The 8,979-nt window shown below is 41.5% G+C and overlaps 1 long non-coding RNA gene across 1 annotated transcript in view; it reads right to left on the bottom strand.

The window, feature by feature from the left end:
- Positions 1–1,397: 1,397 nt before the first annotated feature.
- The window catches only part of LOC128482769 (uncharacterized), a 49,510-nt gene continuing 41,928 nt past the window's right edge, over positions 1,398–8,979 (bottom strand). The window contains exon 2 of the long non-coding RNA XR_008351015.1: positions 1,398–1,546. This is a non-coding gene — a long non-coding RNA (uncharacterized LOC128482769). The remainder of the gene's footprint in view (positions 1,547–8,979) is intronic.

Here is an 8,979-nt window from a genome sequence, read left to right as displayed (position 1 = left end):
TATTCTGCTAATATGTTACTGTTATACTCTTATCACCTTCTCGTGGCAAAGAGAGGTGATTATGGTGTACCCTGACTAGGGCTGCAACAACTAATCGATAAAATCGATAATAATCGATAATGAAATTCGTTGGCAACGAATTTCATTATCGATTAGTTGAATCGATTATTATCGATTATAAAATGAGGGTTTTTTCAGAGCAAACGCTCTGAAAAATCCCCCTCATTATATAATCCGTTTAGTCTGACTCACCGTCTCACAGCAGCAGCTCCTACTTACTCCCCCTCCCTGTAATCACTGTGACAACTGGCCCCGCCCCTTCCTTCTCCAGGCCAGAACCACATGGCTGTGACACTCATTTAACTGTAAGTATATGTATATATATATATATATATAATGTGTATGTGTATATAGATATATATATATATGTATGTATATATGTATGTATATATGTATGTAATATATATATATATATATTTGGGCTACTGAAAGTTAGGGGAGGTGGGGGTTAATTTAGGGGCAGTTATGGTTAGTGGGGTGTTTAGGGTTAATTTAGGGGCAGTTATGGTTAATTGGGTGTTTAGGGTTAATTTAGGGGCAGTTATGTTAATAGGGCGTTTAGGGTTAATTTAGGAGCAGCTGTGGTTAATGGGGTGTTTGGGGTTAATTTGAGGCAGTTGTGGTTAATGGTGTGTTTAGGGTTAATTTAGGGGATGCTGTGGTTGATGGGGTCTTTAGGGTTAATTTAGGGGATGCTGTGGTTAAGGGGGTGTTAAGGGTTAATTTAGGGGCAGTTATGGTTAATGGGGAGTTTAGGGTTAATTTAGGGGAATCTAAATCCTGGGGGCAGTGAAGTGACATATCTGGGGGTATGAGGCATATACAGTATATAAGGCATATGTGGGGAGGGCAGTGTGGCATGTCTGGGGAGGACGGAGTGGTGTATCAGGGTGTATAAGGCATATCTGGGGGTAGAGAAGTGGCATGTCTGGGAGGCAGGGTGGCATGTCTGGGGAGGATGGAGTGGGGTATCAGGGGATATAAGGCGTATCATGCACAGTGGCAGATGTGGGAGGCAGCGTGGCATATGTGGGAGGCATTGTGGAGTGGCAGATGTGGGAGGCAGCATGGCGTGGCATATGTGGGGAGGGCAGGGTGGCATGTTTGGGGAGGATGGAGTGGTGTTTCAGGGGGTATAAGGCGTATCAGGCACAGTGGCATGTGGGGGGTAGAGTGGAGTGGCAGATGTGGGAGGCAGCGTGGCGTGGCAGATGTGGGGGGGCAGCATGGCATGTCTGGGAGGCAGCGTAGCAAGCCTGGGCTCAAATGTGCATATATTGGGGGGCTGGTTGGGAAATAAAGACAAGAAATGTATTATCAAAGTTTTTTTATTCTGCTGTTTGTATTTAACATCATTTGTTTAGTAAATTATTTTAAATAAATGAAAAATTTACATTAATTTTTTTTATCCGATTAATCGATTAATCGAAAAAATAATCGGCCAACTAATCGATTATTAAAATAATCGTTAGTTGCAGCCCTAACCCTGACAATGTGCTGGTTTCATCCAATAAAGAATTAATATTAATAAAATAGTCGTCATTTTAGTTTATTTAAAACTTTTCTATAAATTTTTAATGGGAAATTAAAAGAAGATGTTTCTTGTTTAGCTGCTGGAAACACGCTTAAAAGAAATAGATTCTTTAATTATTTATGCAAAATGGAATTCTGTCTGTACAGGACTGATTTAGTTTACTTTCACTAATTTATTCAAGGATGGTAGCTTACAATAATTGTATTTAATCAATACTATGTGAAGTCTGTAATTGTATTTAATAAATGAAAATTGTTTTATTTTACTCTGTAAATGAAGCAGAACACAAATGTGCATTTTTAATAAACTCTTGATTCTGTATTTATAATTGGTAAACAATGTTGGCTAGATTATTATCTTTTTGCTATATTATGCGCGACTGTTTTGTTTTCTCTTTGCTGAAATATGTTGTTTTTATATTAATTTTAATCTATTTAATTAAACTCCATTACAAAATATTTGTAGTTTGCTTTGATCTGTGATAATTAAAAAGTTGCCCAGAGCTATTTCAATGCTGATACATTCCCCGGAGAGCACAGGATTCATATCCATGACGTTGATATCTGTGAGATCTTAATGTTCACTGTGTTAGGTTTGCAAAATTATCATAGGGATCCTATTTGACTGAAGCAAGTCTTTTAGACTTTTAGAGGTACATCTAATTATGTATGGCCATGTGCATTTAAACCTCCTCCCCATTAACCCCTGGACAGCAAGCTGCAACCAGACTGATGAGGAGCCAACAAGAGCCTGAGACTAGCTTAGCGCACCGACATTTTTTCTTTTCCCTGTTTGCACATATTTGAGGCTGTTGGCTCCTTACAGTCTGGTTGCAGCTTGCTGTCCAGGGGTTAATGGGGAGGAGGTTTAATTGCACCTCCCCCAACACATTAATAAGGTTTTGGTAGCAGTATAAACTGCTTTGTGTGCCCACTACGTAGGAGGTGAGAGTAGGTTCTCACCCTATTGAGAGTGTGCCTTGACGTGGCGGGTGAGCTTAATTATGCTTTGGCCAATTCATATAACCAAAACCTCTCATTTATATTATGTTTATATATTTGTTGCAAACTTTATTAGGGTAAGAAGCGCAGACAGTTTTTGTTTTTTGTATACATTGTACAACCAATACACTGTTTCTTGCAGCGTGCTTACACCTGTTTGGTAGGCCTGGTATTACACATTTGTATTATTTGAGCCTGAGACTAGCTTAGTGCACCGACATTTTTTCTTTTCCCTGTTTTCACCTGGATACTCCCAGAATAAATATGGTCTCCAATTTACCTGTTTATGTCCTGGGAAATGTTGAGCTGGTGGGGGCAGTAGAAAAGTTAAAGTAGCTTTTTGCCATAGGACCCTTTGACACACATAGAATGCATGGAGAGAGGAATGACATGGGTGAGTAAGAGGGAGTTGATATGATGTGCATGCTTGTGCTGCTGTTTGGGAGGAAAGTTTGCCTGATGCGCATGTGCTTGTGGTTTGTAGACTGTGGAGATGATCCCCTCTCTCATTTGTCTCTTCTGTCTCCTCACTTTCTCTTTCCTTTATCTCCCTTCTATTTTCTCTTTCCTTTTTTCTTATCTCTTTTCTGTATTTTCCCTTTTCTCTCTTCTCTTTATTCTCTCTCCCCCTTTTCACTCCTTTCCTTTTTCTGCACTCCTTCTTCTCTCGCCTCTTCATTCTCTTGCCTCCTCTTTTATTCCTCTTCCATCTTGTTCATCAACTCTCCTTTCTCTCTACTAAACCAATCATTTTAATTGTCATAGACAAAAACAACCCCGTTTGCTTCTCTCTGTCCTTCATCTAGAAGTGCTTGAGCTTGTACTCAGGCACCATTAGAGAAGCCAGGGCCTAGCCAGATTATAGGTTCGCTCCATTAAGCCGCCCCCCCCCGAGAAAGTCCTCAAACTGCTCTGTACAAAAGCACACAAAGGGCAGTTAAGTAAAGGGGAGTAAGAGTTTTAGCTGGATCAGCTCCTCTTCACAGTCCTCACATGCTGCTTACACCATTTTTATGTTTTGTCTTCTGTGTTTAAGAAGTATTTAAGTAATTGGTGGTTCCGTATTTTTACTTGAAGGAGTGTGTTAGAAAGACCACATTTATAAGAAAGTAATCACATTATTTGCGTGATTTTAAATCTCTTTATAGTTCATTCTTGTAATGCCTACAGCCCGCAGGTTTTCTGTATAAATAATTTCATCTTTCATCTTTTAATTGAATATTCTCAACTGAAAGATTAAAATTAAGACCATTTCACATCTCATTATGCCTTTTTAAATTACCATAAAGCACATACTGTACATCACAAGTGCTAAACCATACATCCTTGTAAAGTAATTGGTCTAATCCATTTATGATTTTTTTCTGTTTTGCAACTATTCAGAAAGCAAGCACATGATTCTGATTAATTCTGTATGCTGCAAGGCCCAAAAACATAGAGTATACTGTACTAGACTTGCACACAATGAGCAAAATTAATTTGGACACATGTTTAGTTTCATTTTTGGCACATTCATGTTTCCTGACTTTTTGGTTTTGGTTCAGATGAAATTCAGAGGGTTTTTAATATCAAAATGTCCAATACTTCCAATGGAGGAGCAGCATTTCCAAGCAGCAGCAGCATCTCAAGGCTGAAGCCAGACCAGATTTTGCATTGCAGGACATCAAGCAACACCACCACCAATGGATAGACACATCCAACAGCACGCTATGGGACTGAATTTCAACAAATTATTGAAATGTATCCCTCGGAGTAAGGAAAGCGATAGAGCGACAGCAACAACAGTGTGGCAACGTGCAGGCACTGGCTGAATAACAAATTCAGCCATATGGTATGGGTTTGAATTTCCTCAAAAATTGGACTATTTATATGAATTGATCCATCAAAGTAAGGAAAATGACTAGGCATAGACTGTCATAACCAATAATACTCTCCATCCACTTTATGGCTACTCCTGTTTATCCTGCCTACACACAGTGCCTTCCCACTTTCCCTGCTAAACTAAAGCCGGTTGTGATGGCACCAAAATGGACCAAAATAATTAACAAATAGATAACAAATATGCAGAGGTTTATTGTTAATTTTTGTTTCTTTAGGGATCCCCCTTCATTTCTTAAGATTCATATGAATGCACAAATTTGGCAACATTTGTTAAAAATAATGCTTGAATGAATCCAAAAGTTCATGTCTATAATTTTGGACACAAATATTATATAGGTTGAAGAACAACTGTGGAATATTTGTAGTTTTCCAGTAGCAGTAATTTAGGTGGCTAAATAAAATACAGAAATAGAGTTGTACCGTGTTAGCCATAGAAAGAGAGAAAGCAAATTTGGTAAAGATGATAATGTGATGTGCTAAACATTACCTTTAAAACTAATGTAAATACTTTGTTTCTTTTGGGTTGGATAACTGTTTCACAATGTCAGTAAGAGTACTGAGTTTCTACATTGAGACATTTCCCTGACATTACATTATGTAGCCCAAGGCCTGAAATATACAAAACGCTTGAAAGACAAACTGACGTGCTGGCATTATGCTGCTGTGCGTCTGTTCTTGCAAGGTGAGTGTATGTAAACAGGGGAATGGTTGTGCAGATACTATGTCTAGACTTGTGAGTGTCCTAAAAGTGAATGTCCTAAAAGTGGGTTATGCCTGTATACAGTTTCCATGGTCTATCTGGTTGGAATAAAACTATAGGACACTAAGTACTAAGGGTAGTTGGTGCCATATTTTGGAATCACTCATCACAATTTCCTACTGCAACTAAAATGTGTTGAGAGGCTCAATCTCAAGACAAGTTCAATAGGCACTATTCCTCTCCAATTTGTTTTGGAGAACTACTGCAGAGAGTATGATGGGCGTACCTGGGAACTTCTCAGCTCCAGCTACCCGGAGCCTTCCCTTGCGGGATGCGGCCAGGACTGCACGCTGACGTCAGAAGGCACCCCCATTTAATGGAAAAAATGGGCGGAGAGCAGGGCATGTCAAGACCCCGCTCCCGTGACCCGGAGGATTCGGGTCTTGACCCGGAGAACCGGAGGAGCAGCGCTCACCCGGCAATCTCCGGGTCAAACCCACAGGTTGCCACAGGCATACTCTTTTGGTGGCAAAGATGCCACAGGCAGGCTCTTTTGATGGCAAAGATGCCACAGACAAGCTGTTTTGGGGGCAAAGATGCCACAGGAAGGCTGTTTTGGGGGCAGCGACCATCACATAAATCAATACCCATGTGAAACCGTCCGGATGCGGGTGTCAGTGTGGCAGAGCCTGTCCTGGTGTTTGTGTGTCAATGTGGCAGAGATTGTCCTGTTGTGTATGTGTTTGGGTGTCGGTGTGGCAGGGCCTGTCCTGGTGTGTGTGTTTGGGTGTCGGTGTGGCAGAGCCTGTCCTGGTGTGTATGTGTGTGTGGGTGTCAGTGTAGCAGAGCCTGTCCTGGTGTGTTTTTGTGTATGGGTGTTGGTGTGACAGAGCCTTTTCTGGTGTGTGTGTGTGTGTGTATGGGTGTTGGTGTGACAGAGCCTGTCCTGGTGTGTATGTTTGGGTGTCGGTGTGACAAAGCCAGTCCTGGTGTGTGTGTGTTTGGGTGTGTGTGTGGCAGAGCATGTCCTGATGTGTGTGTCTGGGTGTCGGTGTGGCAGAGCCTGTCCTGGTGTGAGTGTTTGGGTGTCGGTGTGGCAGAGCCTGTCCTGGTGTGCGTGTCTGGGAGTTAGTGTGGCAGAGCATGTCCTGATGTGTGTGTCTGGGTGTCAGTGTGGCAGAGCCTATCCTGGGGTGTGTGTCTGGGTGTTGGTGTGGCAGAGCCTGTCCTGGGGTGTGTGTTTGGGTGTTGGTGTGGCAGAGCCTGTTCTGGTGTGTGTACGAACACAGAAAAGAACCCCGGCACTCCAATCAGCTTCCAATCCTTAGGTTACTTTATTCACAGAAAGCAAAACAAAAAAAGCAACCTTTCGGCCAAACAGAGCCTTTGTCAACCTCAAAAGGCCCTGTTTGGCCGAAACGTTGCTTTTCTTTCTTTTGCTTTCTCTGAATAAAGCAACCTAAGGATTGGAAGCTGATTGGAGTGCTGGGATTCTTTTCTGTGTTCGTATACTTCAAGAGGGTTTATGCTGTCCCTTTTTTCCTGCTAGCTTCCTGGGAGTTGAGTGCTGAAGCATTTTTTCTTTTTTAACTGTCCTGGTGTGTGTCTGGTGTTGGTGTGGCAGAGCCTGTCCTGGTGTGTGTATGTTTGGATGTCGGTGTGGCAGAGCCTGTCCTGGTGTGTGTTTGGGTGTCCGTGTGGCAGAGCCTGTCCTGGGGTGTCTGTGGGTGTCGGTGTGGAAAAGCCTGTCCTGGCGTGTGTGTTTGGTTATCTGTTTCCTTAATTTACAGTAGAAACTATTTCATTTTAGTTATCCAGAGATAAAACGCCCTCCTGAATTTGTAGTGACTTCAGGGGACAAAACATTCAAGGCCCTGAAATCATTTAGTGGAAAAGATAAAGTATTGTGTTATTTACTCTATAATATTTATTTCAAGGATTAGTCACACTAAATTGTGGCTTCAGGCTTCCCATGTTGAATGACCAAGTATTATGTATGTGTATGTACATATATGTTTTTTCATAAAAATGGGCTGCTCAGTCTGAAATGCCCGGGCCTATTTTTTTGTCCCAGTCCGGGCCTGGTGACCAGGACTACCTGACATCGTTGAGCTGCCCCGCTGACGTCACGATCGTCCCGCCGACGGGCATTCCTGTTGACATCAGTGGGAACCACCCCCATTTAAAGGGGGAATGGGCGGGGAGTGGGGCATGTCAGGATTCAGGTGTTGACCCAGAGAACCGTAGAAGTGGCGCTTCTCCTGACGTCTCCAGTTAAGACCCGGAGAGTTCCTAGGTATGATGTTGGGGATTTGAGATGTGTACGAAATATTGCATAACTAGTTAATTCTTTATTACAACAAACATTTTTTTGCAGCTTTTCATGTATATAGGGAATTAGAATTGGATTCGGTGTGATTATGGGGCCACCTGGTGGTTGACAGACAAGGCAATACATAAATCCATTATTTTTACAATTTACGTTTTACAATTATTATTTATTGTTTTATAAAGCGCCATCATATTCTGTAACACTGGACAGTGTAGTTTTAAGAGATACAGCTGTAAATACACTATTTATATACAACTTCTGTTTTTTAACAATTTTGCACAATTGTATAAATAAGCATTAAAATAGACAAATAAATTATAATAAGTATTAAAGGTCTAAGTATACGTATGTGATAAGCAAACATATAACATATTGTGTTGTATATCCAGCAACAGTGATTTAGCAGTGGGTAGAGGGATTTATGTTGTTGTAGATAAAAATCTGTCCATTGCACTCCATCAAGTAATAATTAATGAAGCAATGGTTAAATGTATGCCTTCCATCAAGCAGAAGGAGGCTTATCTCTAGCAGCCAGAGAACTGTAGATCTATGTTTTTAGAAGCATGGCGGGGGGGGGGCATATTGCATGGTGCCGTTGAGGGTTAGAGCATCATTTTTGGAGAGCTGCCTTGCAGTACTCTCAGAAAGAGAGTCACAAGGTGGTCAAGTGGGTGCTAAGCTAAAAGAGCCCTTTGGAACAGTGCTTCTTTTTTAGCACTTTAATGATAATGAGCAAGGAGTGGTTTTTAAATTATTGTTACCCCCCATCCCACCTGGAACAGAATGGAAGATGATCGGGGCAGATATGTCACAGAGAGGGCAGTCCTAGGGCAACATCTGCGCATGTGTTAGAGTGAGTGTGTGTGTAAGTCTGTGTTGGAGTGAGTGTGCTGGATTGAGTTTCGAGGGTCACTCAGCTTTACTGGACACCGGGGGAGATGTTAGTTCTCCCATGTAATAAACCCCCACCCCAGCTAATAATGAGGGAAGGTGGTGATTGTTGTGGTGGCAGTTGATGCTTTTTGTTTCATTTTGAGAGTTGTCAGCTTTCTATATTGTCCATTTTAATGTTTTTCAATGGGATTTCCTAATGCTACAGAATCTGCTGGTGATCTATAAACATAATGCAAGTCTATTATTCACCAACCATATAACACATATGTGTTCTGCACTGAAAGCATGAATATCATCTGGAGACGGCCAAAAAAAACTTATCATCATTGAAACCTCTTCGATTGAAACCTCCATATCTGTATAGTCAGGTACGGGGTAAAAGGGAGCAATTTATAAGGCCATCAGCACATGGGGTGGGGAAAGAGAAGGTCACTTGCTGTCCCCTCATTGGTTACCAGGGGTTTCTAATTCTAATTTTGTGTTTAAGGTTACATAATGGGGGGGAGGGGCTTGTTAAATTTGCATTCATAAACCACAAGTTATTATGGATACGTCTACGTTGAGTATACTTGCAAGC

This window comes from Spea bombifrons, chromosome 3 (genome assembly GCF_027358695.1).
Source record: "Spea bombifrons isolate aSpeBom1 chromosome 3, aSpeBom1.2.pri, whole genome shotgun sequence".
NCBI lineage: Eukaryota > Metazoa > Chordata > Amphibia > Anura > Pelobatidae > Spea > Spea bombifrons.
This window is presented reverse-complemented; position numbering and strand designations above follow the sequence as displayed.